Here is a 12432-nt window from a genome sequence, read left to right on the forward strand (position 1 = left end):
CACGCAGCTGAATAATTACTAACCAGAAAGATGCACAAATAGAGTTCCCATTAGTTCACCTTAACCCTTTACTGAGTCTGTAATTTTTTTTTGAGCTTATAATTCTTTTACCTAATGTAGAGAATTTCAGAAAAAATGAGTTTTGAGGGTCCCTTCTCCTAACTATGCAACATAAAAGTACTTTCAGAGAAATACATTTAAACCATTTATATTCTTATAACGTGGTGAAAACAGCAGCAGTCAAAATTTTAAAAATCCGACTTTCTGACCTCGTGCAATTCAAGAGGAAGAAGAAAATATAGGTCACAAACATCATATGATTCAGAAAACTGTGATGCAACCTGAAGATCGTTCAGGGATCAGAAGGAAGAAGAAAGAGCTGCTATAAATACCAGTTGCCAAGAAAACTAAAACATTAAAGCTCAGGATCACCAAAGGGCTTGTCAATCGATTCCCAGGGACCTAGACACACTGAAAGTTCAAATAAGAGAAAGTCTGACTGGTGGTAAGAAGTCAAAGGGACAAACAATGGCAGTTTTTCTTTTGTCTGAAGAAAAACATTTGCTGTTTCTTTAAAAGGATAAGGGACTCCTGATATACGCGTTACAGCAACCTGAGAAGAGGTTTTACTTGGTTCTCTATAAAGAACAAAAGGAGCTAAATCAAACTGAAGTCAGACAGGCCTGTCACTGAGGAAGTGCCAAGGAAGTGTGTTTTTCACTCTTCTTTTTAAAAAGGAGGAAGAAACAAGTTTCCCAATCTGCCCCTTAAACCAGACTGAGACAAAGGGTGCCAAGAATAGCCTTTGTGATGCCATTACAGTCCCCAGAGTCAATTCTCAATCAGCAAAAGCCTCATGGAAGTAGAGCTAAAAGGACTCAACTGGGATATGTACATAAAGAACACAAATCCCAAGATTCTACCCCATTTCCACCCCATCCCCCATAACACGACTAATACTAAAAAGATGGGAAGATAAACCACCTTTAATGATTTTCTCTGCTTAATTCTAGGACATAATTATACTTAACCACTACTAATAAAAATCACCTAGAGAGTACGCCACAGCCCAGTGGGAACTAAAGTTGGATTTACAGGTTCCCCTTGAAAATTTATGATCTTATGCCAGCAGTTTTGCTCCACCTTCCAGCTATATGACTTAGGGCAAGTTACTTATTAACCTCTTTGAGACTTCATGTCCCCGTGTTAAGACAGGAGTCACAGTATCTTTTCCATCAGTTGTTGTGAGGCTCCAAGAACAAAGAGTGGCAGAGCATTACCACTGTTGCTGTTCCTGTTGCCATTAGTGTTCAATCCTCTGTGGGGTTCCCTGTGGTTTCTCTCACCATTCGGACAATTAACACCCGGGAGACCCCAGATGCCACAATTCCTAAGAGGAGCAGATTTCTAAGACATATCCCCAAGGCTGTTACCAGACAGCAAAGTAAAAGCACTCAGCAAAATAAAGTATATTTGTGAGATCTGGGCTACCTGTACATAAGTAATTAAAAAACAGGGGGCTGGCCGAGTGGCTCAGTTGGTCAAGAGTGTGAGATCTGAGCAACAGTGTTTCGAGTCCCGGCCCAAGCTGAGCTGCTGCTGAGCTGCCAACAGGTGGCAGGATGGCTCAGCTAAAAAACAAACAAACAAAAAAACCCAGAACCAACAACTTAGAGCTGTAGCTGCAACCTGGCTAATAATGCAGATTCCAAATGGTCCCTTCCAACAGCATTCAAGGGGCGTGAATATTAGACCTGAAAGGAACTTAAAATGGAGTCTAATCACCTCACTTGTCTGAGTAACTGCATCTCTCTCTACCTCGCTGTGCCCACGTAAGCAAAATCAAAGAGTCAAATCAGCTATGTGATATCAACATATATTCCATTACATACAGGATTCGACCCACGGTTAACTCTTTAAAAGAAAAAAAAAATCTTTTAAATACTAAATCTAGAATCACCTGCATAAGTCAAGTTCCCCCAACTCCAGGAATATTAACTACAAAATGTCAGGCTTTTCATTAGCGGCCTAAAAGTGGTCCGGTGCTCTTTAGAAATCCACATGGATAAAGCACACAGGGTGTTCTACAACTGGTAGCATTGTTTTCATTAATACAACTTTCCACAGGCATTTTTCAGGACACTTCAAATGACACCATATGTGATCCAAGTCCAAAATATGAGCACCACAGCCCAACCTTCCCTGCCTCCTCCATACAGCTCCTGTCTGACTCCTGTAGACTAGAATGAACTTAGAGGGGGGCAGGGCATTTGGGGCAAAGCATCACAAATCTAGAAGTGTAAACAGGTAACATTCTGAAGGCACACACACCTGGAAGCAGAAAAACTTCAACTATTACCTGAATTGTGTACCTATTGTGTACACACTACTAAAGAATATCCTAGGATGTGCCAAAGTGCTCACTGTGGTTAAATCTAGATAGAGAAATTTTAAGTAATGTTTATTTTATTTTTTATCCATAATTTCTAAATAAGAGGTAGTATAGTGGTATATGGGCCCTAAATCAGGCTGCCTGAATGAATCCCAGCTCGGTCATTTTCCTGGTGCCTGAAGGTTTCTCGGTTTCCTGGAAGAGTTACTTAACCTCTTGTACTTGAGTTTCCCCATCTATAAAATGTGATTACAGTAGTTTCCCCTTATCTGCAAGGGATATGTTCCAAAACCCCACCGTGGATGCCTAAAACCACAAATAGTACAGAACCCTGTATATGTTTTTATCCTATACCTACATACCTCTGATAAAGTTTAATTTATAAATTAGGCCCAGTAAGAGATTAACAACAATAACTAATAATAAAATAGAACAGTTATAATATACTGTAACAATAGTTGTATGAATGTGGTCTCTCTCTCAAAATATCTTATTGAACGGTGCTCACACTTCCTGTGATGATGAGAGATGACACAATGCCTACCTGGCGAGATGACACAATGCATACGTGGTGAGATGCAGTCAGCTGGAATTTCCCACTTAATATTTTTGGACTGCAGTTGCCCATGGGTAGCTGAAACCACAGAAGCTGAAAGCGCAGGTAAGGGGGGACAGTATGTATATGATCAGGTTACCATAAGGATTAAAAGTTCACTGTTTATTAATCCAAACACTGTACTAGCATCATAATTTCATTCTGTGATAATTAAAAGTAAAATGGCAATAAGAAAAATAAATTTTAGGGCACAAAGTCCTGTAAACAATCAGGCAAATTAAATTTAAGACAAATTCTTTTAGGCAAAATGAGGTTGTCCACTGCAGAAGTCTCCAAATCACTTGATATAAAAGATCTTACCATTGCTAACTTTAAAAAATAATAAAACCACAAGATAACGGTTAAAACAATAACTCTTTTATAATGCTTTTCATGCCCCAGGCGCTGTTCTTAGCACTTTACATAAAGTAACTCATTTACAATCCTCACAGTCACCCCATAAGGTACATGAGATCACAAGAAAACAAGTCACACTGTCAGGGGGAGATTCAGGATTCAAACTCAGGCAGACTGGCTCTAAAGTGTTGATACTTCATTACAACACAAAACTCCCCAAGACCAAAAATAAAACCTCCTAGGCTGTTTCTCTCCTGCTTCATATACTAGTCTCACATGTATTAGGCGCTCAATCAATGCTTCACTGCCTTACAGTATCAACTGGAAATCCGCCTGCTTTATATTTTTAATGTTCATTTCCTTGAAGGTAAAGAAATTAAAAAATGATGCTGAGGAAAAATGAAAAAAATTCTCACTCCCTTCTTTACTGCAATTCATTAACATAATTTTTGAGAGAAAAAGGGATTTCAAAACCTTTGACCAGAAATCACTCTAAATTTGATAAAACACTAAATGAAACTACATCATGAAATTCAGCTACTATGTATTTATCCTACAAAACAACCAAATCCATCAAAGTAAGAAAAATTACCTATCAGGAAATAGAGATAAGATGCCACAGTGCACTTACTTTTGTCTGGCAACTAGGATAGAACATAAATCTTAAAAAATATAATTAACAGAGGGTGTGATTGTGCATACTATGTCAGACTGGCGTATCCTTTGGTCAAACATGAAACACACCTGAGAAAAGAAGAGTCTTCATGTGTGGTCGCATGCTGACCCTTTCTCATCCATGTGGCAGACACAAGGGTTAGTGACCTCCCCACACTGCCAGAAGTGGCCCCAAATCAGGATTCTCTATAACTAACTTAGTTTACCTGCTTGTGCTGGATTCTCTCCAATCAATCCCTTCCTACCCTACCTACACCCATGCTGCTCCACCCATCAAGAGATGAGAACGTATTTCTCTTCCCTTGAATCTGGGCTGACCGTGTGACTTGTTTTGACCACAGAATGTGGCAGAAGCAATGATGTGCCAGTTCCAGGCCTGGCCAGCTTCCATTTTCACTCTTGGAAGCCAGCCACCAAGCTGAAAAGAAATTCAGGATGTCCTGCTGGAGAGCACAACCAGGTAGAAAGTCCCTGGATGATAAGACACCACTTGGAGAGACAGAGGTCACATGGAAGATTATCAAGATGCCAGGACAATGACTTGAAACCCTACTGAACCCTCTAACCCAGCCCAGCCACAGGACTAATGAGTAATCCCAACCGATGCAACACAGGGCAGAAGAACCATCCAGACGAGCCCTGTCCAAATTCCTAACCCTGGAATTCAAGATTGTGAGAAATAATAAATCATTACTGTTTTAAGGAACAAATTTTGAGGTGGTGTGATACTGTGATTTATAAGAAGAAATACATATTTGGTCTTCTTCCCTGTTCCAGGCACAGAGCTCCTAAAACCCTTGGAATTTTCTGAGTGTGGGAGTGTCTTTGATCATTCATTAGAAGCCTCTTTGACTTTATACTAATGAAGTGACTCAGGATGGAAGTGGTCATCAGAAACAAGAGATTTGAGGGTTGGAACTTTCAGCCCCATCCACTGACCTCTGGGAAGGGGAAGAGGGTGGGAGAGGGCCTACAGATTAAGCTCTAAAAACTCTTGAACAACAAGATTTGATGAGCTTTTCAGGTTGGTAAACACATCCTCAAGCCAGGAGGGTGATGTACCCACACCACTACCATGGGAACAGAAGGTCCTGTGCCTGGGACCCATCAGGATCTTGCCCTATGTACCTCTTTATCTGGCTGCTCATCTGTGTCCTGTATAATAAACTGGAAATCGGAAGTAAATGTGTGAGTACTGTGATCTGCTCTAGCAAAATAATGGAACCCAAGGAGAGTCATGGGAACCTCCCATCTATCTTGGGTGAACCAGAAGCACAGGTGACAACTTGAACTTGCGATTGGCATCTGAAGTTGATGGGGGTACAGCTCTGTGGGACTGAGCCCTTAAACCTGTGGGATATGACGCCATCTCCAGGTGTAGATAGTGTCAGAACTGAGTTAAACTGGAGGACACCGTCAGAATGTGCTGAGAACTGAAGAAATGCTTGGTGATACTGGAAAAAACACACCAGAGGTGGTTTTTGTACAGCAAAATCCGTTCTTAGGACTCTTTCTTCCTCACAAGACTGTAAGTTCTATGAGGACAAAAAGCATGTCTGTCAGAGTCCCAGTACCTAGCACAATACCTAGCACAGACTAGAATGAATAAACAGAATATGTACTTATATCCAGTTATAGGAAAAACCCAAAATAAATCCCAAACTCTCATACATCTAGATGGAAAAAAAAAGGCAGTCAGTTATGGGGTGGTGTTTATGAGTTCAAGGTTATAAATTCAATTTCTACAAGTCAAATATCTCTAAAACGAGAAAACTGTACCACTGCCAACCTAATCTTAACCAGTCATTTTATTATGCACATGTCATTAATCATGAGAAGGCCAGGCAACAAAATGTGCACACAGTAAATCCATCCCCACCATAGCTACAAGGGGGACAAAAAACTAAAAAAATACCTACCTCAGAGATGGCAGCAAGACTTTTTTATCCTCATATTTGAAACACAGAATGTTTAGAACAAAGTACAGGGGCAGGGGATATATTTCCAGAGCCAGGGTGGGAATATGGGATATTACATTTTTCCAACTTGAGAATGCAGATATAAATGTGATGTGATTTAATGAGTAAGAGAAGACTAAGAAGACGCTTCAATGGCTGATTTTTTTACCACTGAGTCATTACATACATACCCTTGGACAAATCACACTCTTGCTGAATTTCAAGTTTTCCTCCATGTATGAACTGAAAATAATACCCTCTTTCTACCTTAAAGGAATAATGTCCTTAGAATATCTTAGAAGAAATGGGTTTCAAAAAATTCAAGGCAGGAATACTACTCTTCGAAGTAAAAGCCAAGTGAGGAAGCAACAATAACCAGAGTACCCAACAAATGGGCATTTACATAAAGAAGTGTGGCACCTACAGTTCTGAGAGAGTGCAAAGAACTCTCCAGTGGCTATGAGACAGAATCAGAGGGTGTCTCTAATTAATCACTTGACAGACTGAAAGCACAAATAATTGGATAGAATCAAAACCAACAGAATCAAAATTGTACACGGTCCTTTTATAAGAAGGCAGAAGCCCAGAAATAAAATGCTTATAAACAGAACCTGTACCTCTACTGCATTTATGTTCAGAATTACAAATACTCTAAAATATAACTGGTCTCCATCTAGAAAGTCTGGCTAAGAGATAATAATGAATCATGGACCTGGTACAAAGATTGTCAGCCCAAATTTACCAAGCGATAAGGAAACAATGTAACCTCTTTGTTCTCATATCCACTGCCACCCCCAATGTTCGCATATACATAGGGTGTCAAAAAATGTATACACATTTTAAGAAAGGAAAAGGCTGTATTAAAATTGTAATACTCAATATATACCGATAACAAAAGACAAATACAAATCATGTGTATACGTTCTTTTGGCACCCCTGGTATAAACTCACAGTAAGGCAGACCTCTTACAGGGTATATCACAAATAGGCTAACAACTTTACAAAATGTTTTGATGATACAGAACTAGATAAACGCTGACTGTTACTATAAAGGGGAGGAAAGAGCACCAGCTTGTCTGCTGCAGATTTTGCTTACTAGGGCTTCCTGAAGTAACTCACAATAATATAACCTAATATCCAAAACACAGCAAAGTTTGTGTTCAAAAAACAAAGTATAATCAAAGCTAGAAATAGAAAGCCACAAGTCCCAAATTTGAGACAGACCATCTTCCTTACTCCCACTTACCTCAGAAGGAGGAAGAAAAAGGAAAGGACATTTTATCTGCCAACTATTCTGGGGGAAACAGTGCATGTAGAACACAAGAACCCCTGAAAACTCAAGGAAGAACAGAGAGGAAACCACTGAACACAGAAGAAAATGAAACTCCAGTTTTGAGTCCCAAGCTATTAACAAAATCAAGAAGACCAGGAACGCTACCCTTCAGTGCACAAAAATGGCAAGAGATTTTCTATTAGCAAGCAAAGGAAAAGGGTAGCTTTTGATGGAAGAAATTTCAGAGGCAAAAACAGTTTAACCCAAGAAGTGGGAACTGACCCCAACTGCCTCAGGCAAACAGGCCTAATGATTTCTGCAACAAACGTTACCTTTCATCCACCAACAGTATTAGGCGGCTGAAGTAGGGCCAAATCACGAAGGATCACATCTTTCTGTTTTCTACACAGTCTGGGAAAAAGAGAGTCCAACTCTCCTCCCTGGAGCACCACATTGTTCCCAATAGTTCTTGGAAACCCCAAGAGCCACAGCAACAGTACTGTAGAAAGCTTTGAGAACATTAACCCAGGAACACTCACAAGGACAGATAAGATTACTCACCAGACAAATAACAAAACCTGGAAGAGGTTAAGAAATTCGTCTAGGTTCTCAAGATGAGTCAGAAGCCCAGGCAGGATTTGAATTCAGGCTTTTCCTTCAGATACTCTCAGAGCTTGACTACCAGTCCTTGGCTCAGCAGATACTGTGTTCAGTGTTCTCCAATGTTAGAGTCAGCCCAGGTCAGGTTCTTGGCTGACTAGAATAGGGAAAGGAAAAATTTCCCTCAAGGCTTCAGGGAAAGAAGTCAAATTATTAAATGCAGAGCTCTTAAGCAAAAGGTCCAGATGCCCCTCCACCTTGCCAATCACATTTCTCAGCCAATCAAAATAAGACACTGGATTTAAGAACCTAGCCATTTAAGTTCCGACTAGACTCTGAGTTCCATTTCCCCACCCCCACCCCAAAAAAACACTTCAGAGGGGAAGGATGCAAAAGCAATGGCAGACAGCCAACCAATGTTTATTGAACATCTACTATGTACTCAGCACTATTGTGGGCACTGAGGATCTGCAGTGAAGAACATTCCTGCCCTCAAGAAGCTTATGTGATTATGTAATCAAAAATTGATACTTTCAAGTACTGATAACTGCTAGGAAGAAAATATGGAAAATAATGCTTTCGGGGGGTGCAGATTAAAGAGAGGAAACCAATAGTTTAGAACCACTTCCTATTTTTCTATGAATATGAGCCTGAGAAAATATGAATAACCCAGGAGAAACTTTAAAATATTTTCATACAAATTAATACAATAAATATAATCCAACATTACTTCCTATATTTAAATAATTACATATAAGACTAAATTTGAAACAGCACTCAAAGAAAGTACCCTTACCTAAAAAATAATAGCGATCTTAAAACCTTGTAAGTACATGGCAGAAAAATCCCAATTATTTATCCAATTATCCACCAACTGATAAAGACCAGGGGCAGACTATAACACATATTTAAAGCAGTATTTTTATTTAATATTCAATGAACATTTGCGACACACCTGGCAGTTCTAAGCACTTTTTCACACAATATCTCATTTATTTATCATAATGACACTATGAAGATAGGTACTATCATCACCCCCATTTGACAAATCACAAAACTGAGACTTAGAGAAGTTAAATGATTTGCCCTCATAGAAGATTCAAAGAGCTGGCCGAGTGGCTCAGTTGGTTAAGAGCTCGCTCAAGAGTGCGAGCTCTGAACAACAGCGGTTCAAGTCCTGGCCCAAACTGAGCTGCCACTGAGTTGCCAACAGGTGGCAGGATGGCTCAGCTAAAAAAAAAAAAAAGATTCAAACCAGTTGCCAAAGTGCATGCTCTAACCACTATAACCTACTGCTTCTATAAAACAGGCATTAAACCTCAGATACAGAAAAAAACCCTTTTTGTGTCTTCACACCTAGAAGGTCACAATTATAAAGAGTTGCTTCAGAAGACAGAGGAGAGTGAGTAAACCAAGATGAATGTGAGTCAGAACACAGTGACTCATGCTATATATATATATATATATATACACCCTTAGGCAAATTCCATGACATCCATGCCTCAACCTACCTATCTACAAAAGAGCTAACTTCACCAGAGCCAACCATTACTTGCTTCTTAGTGGGTCGTATTAATTAATATCTGTAATATATACACAGATCATCAGATGAAAGAAACAAGAAAAACTATACATTATTATTGCTTTGATGCTAGAGCAAAGCATCAGAAATCAAGGTTAAGAAGTTACCAAGCATGTACACCAAGAATGTGGGGTTTGAGAACTTTCAAAATGAGGCATACAGATTTTGTTGTTGTTGTTGTTTTTTTAATGTAAAGAAGCAATACTTGGGCCGGCCAAGTGGCGCGTTGGTTAGGAGTTGGCTTGATATGCCAGCTCTGAGCAGCAGGTCCCCGGTTCAGATCCCACATGCGGGCCAGTGACGCTGTGTCCTCTACAGCTAAAATGGTGAACAACAGCTCAACCTGGAGCTGGGCTGCCGTGAGTCACCGTCGACGGCGTAGTCTGCAGTCGGGCTGGCCAGCAGCTGGCATGAGCTGCCATGAGCGGCCGTCCAATGGCCAGCGAGAGACTGCCTCACCCAGGAAGAACGCAATGATAATACCAACATGGGCCAGTGAAGTGACGTCCTCCACAACTAGACTAAAGAACAAAAGGACAGCAACTTGTCCGTTCCCCTTCCCCGATTCCCCAATAAAAATCTTAAAAAAAAAAAGGCAATACAAACCAGATGATACAGCAATTGCACTTTTGAGCATTTATCCCAGAGAAATTTTTAAACTTACATTCACATAAAAATGTGTACACAAATGTTCACAGCAGCTTTATTCGTAATAGCCAAGAGCTGAAAAAAGCTCAGATGTTCTTCAATGAACAAATGATTAAACTGTGGTACAACCAAACCACATATGGTACATGGAATACTACTCAGCAATTAAAAAGAAAGGAAGTATTATTGACTGTCAACTGTAACTGAAACATCTTTTAAAAGAAAAAAAAGAAGAAAAGGAACTACTGATATGTGCGATTTGGATGACTCTCCAGGGAATTACACTGAATGAAAAAGGCCAATCCAAAAGGTTACATATATGATTCTACATATTTACATAACATTCTTGAAATAACAAAGGGAGACAGATTAGTGGTTGCCAGAGATTACAGATAGGACTGGGGGAGTGGGAAATAGGCCACTTCCCCTCAATTCTTTATCCACTGCTCTGTCAGGTCATTATGATTTGGGGATCGGAATGTCTATATAAAAGGGCACCAGGAGAGCAGTCCTTGTGGTGATGCTCTGTATCTTGTATCTTGACTGTAGCAATGGCAATATCCTAGTTGTGGTAGAGTGCTATGGATTTGGAAAATGTTACCATTGGGGGAAACTGGGTAAAGACAGGGAACACAGGATCTCTCTCTATATTTATTTCTTGGGAACTACATATAAATCTACAATTATCTCAAAATCAAAAATTTAATTTAAAAAAAGGTAACACGTGCTCCTTATAACAAGTAAGGCAGTCTGTGATAAATCTCCCTTCCAACCCTTCCCCCATTCCTGCCTGCTTGAGATATACATGCAAACTCACTGCTCATATAAACATGTATGCACGTAAGTTTTTGTTTTCTCTATCAAAATGGGATCATATATCTACACATTACCCTGCAGCCTATCTTCTTCACCTATTATCACTATCAAAGAGAGCTAATACACACACACACACACAATCTTTAAGCACCCAGCAAGACGGCAGGCACAGAATATTTTCTGACTGGGACAAATGTTTACCATGTTAATGTACAAAAGCTGAGTCAGCCACATTCAGTAAGAGTAAAAAAAGTATAATATAGAAGTAAAATTCTAAAGAGATCTCAAAAAACAAGGTCTTCAGCAGCTATTCCAGGATCCTATCCCCCCTCTATGACTCTCCGCCATGGAACTGTCCAATGCTAAATGATTTCTTTTCAGCAGAAAATTCCAAGAAGGGATAATGCTCCCACATATTCAAGCCACAGCAAACAAACTTCGGTGCAAATATATTCCTCCTTTAAGCAGAAGTGCAAATGGTGTTATCAATAATTTTTTAAATATCCATTTGTAGTAATAGCTACTATCACTATTAAGTGCTAATGCTTTACGAGTATACCCTCTCTCTAAACCTCCTTCCTATACTATTTTACAAACAAACCTGGCTCAATGGGAAAGTCCTTGCCCATGATCAAACAGCCAGTAAGTGGTAAAAATAAAGTTGGCATTCAAAGCTATAAAACTAGTGCCCTTTCCACTTTATCAGGTTTTTCTATATTATCACATGCCAACAGAAGATATTCAATAAATTTAACAAGTGTATTTAGGTAGAAGCCATTTTCTAAATATGTCTGCTGACTTTGATTCCAACTTTTTTTTTCCATTTAGCATATTTTGGGGGGACTAAACTCTGTGCCAGGCCCTACTGTAGGTGACGGGGATGAAAAAAAAAAATAGAAAAGGCCCGCAACCTCAAATAGCTTTCAGTCTAGTGGGGAGACTGCAATTACAATACACTGTTACTGTAACTACCATACTGAAATGTGGCAACTGTTACCATCAAGGAAGTACAAAGTGCTACGGGTTTGAAGAATCCAGCCATCCTCCCAAAAGCAAATGACAATCTCTTACATTAGCTTCCCATTACAATTGTTTTTAGTTTCAATTCTGCTCTGATATTCTACAAGTCACAGATTGCCTTTCTTAATCCCTGAGGAAAAGGTCTGCAATGTTCCTTCTATACAAAACACAGCCCTGGACATGCTCATAAGTGTGAACAGAAGCTTTCCAGCTCATATCACCATTAGGTTCCTTCTCCAAAAAACAATGCTGTAATTTTTTGAAATTTTGGCAATGAAAATAAAGTATCTTTAAGCTTTCTGGTAAAATCAGGGATGTACAGAATTAAAAGTGACTTAGGGGCCGGCCGAGTGGCGCGATAGTTAAGAGCTGGCTTGGGATGCCAGAGGGCCCCGGTTCGGATCCCACATATGAGGGCCAGTGATACTGCCCTCTACAGCTAAGATGCTGAACAACAGCTCAACCTGGAGCTGGGCTGCCATGAGTCGCCGGCGACGGCGTGGGCTGCAGTCCCTG

At 39.9% G+C, this 12432-nt stretch overlaps 1 protein-coding gene across 9 annotated transcripts in view; it reads right to left on the bottom strand.

Moving 5' to 3' along the window:
• AMBRA1 (autophagy and beclin 1 regulator 1) overlaps nt 1-12432 on the bottom strand; it is a 172257-nt gene that overhangs the window by 145809 nt on the left and 14016 nt on the right. Inside the window, exon 1 of one of the 9 annotated variants that reach the window (XM_019656462.1) lies at nt 2937-3023. The exons of the other annotated variants lie outside the window; for them this stretch is intronic. The gene's annotated coding sequence lies outside the window, so the exon portion shown is untranslated. Of the gene's footprint in view, nt 1-2936; nt 3024-12432 lie in introns of those variants that run through there. 9 annotated transcript variants of the gene reach the window in all.

Source organism: Hipposideros armiger, unplaced genomic scaffold (genome assembly GCF_001890085.2).
Source record: "Hipposideros armiger isolate ML-2016 unplaced genomic scaffold, ASM189008v1 scaffold_258, whole genome shotgun sequence".
NCBI classification, from domain to species: domain Eukaryota; kingdom Metazoa; phylum Chordata; class Mammalia; order Chiroptera; family Hipposideridae; genus Hipposideros; species Hipposideros armiger.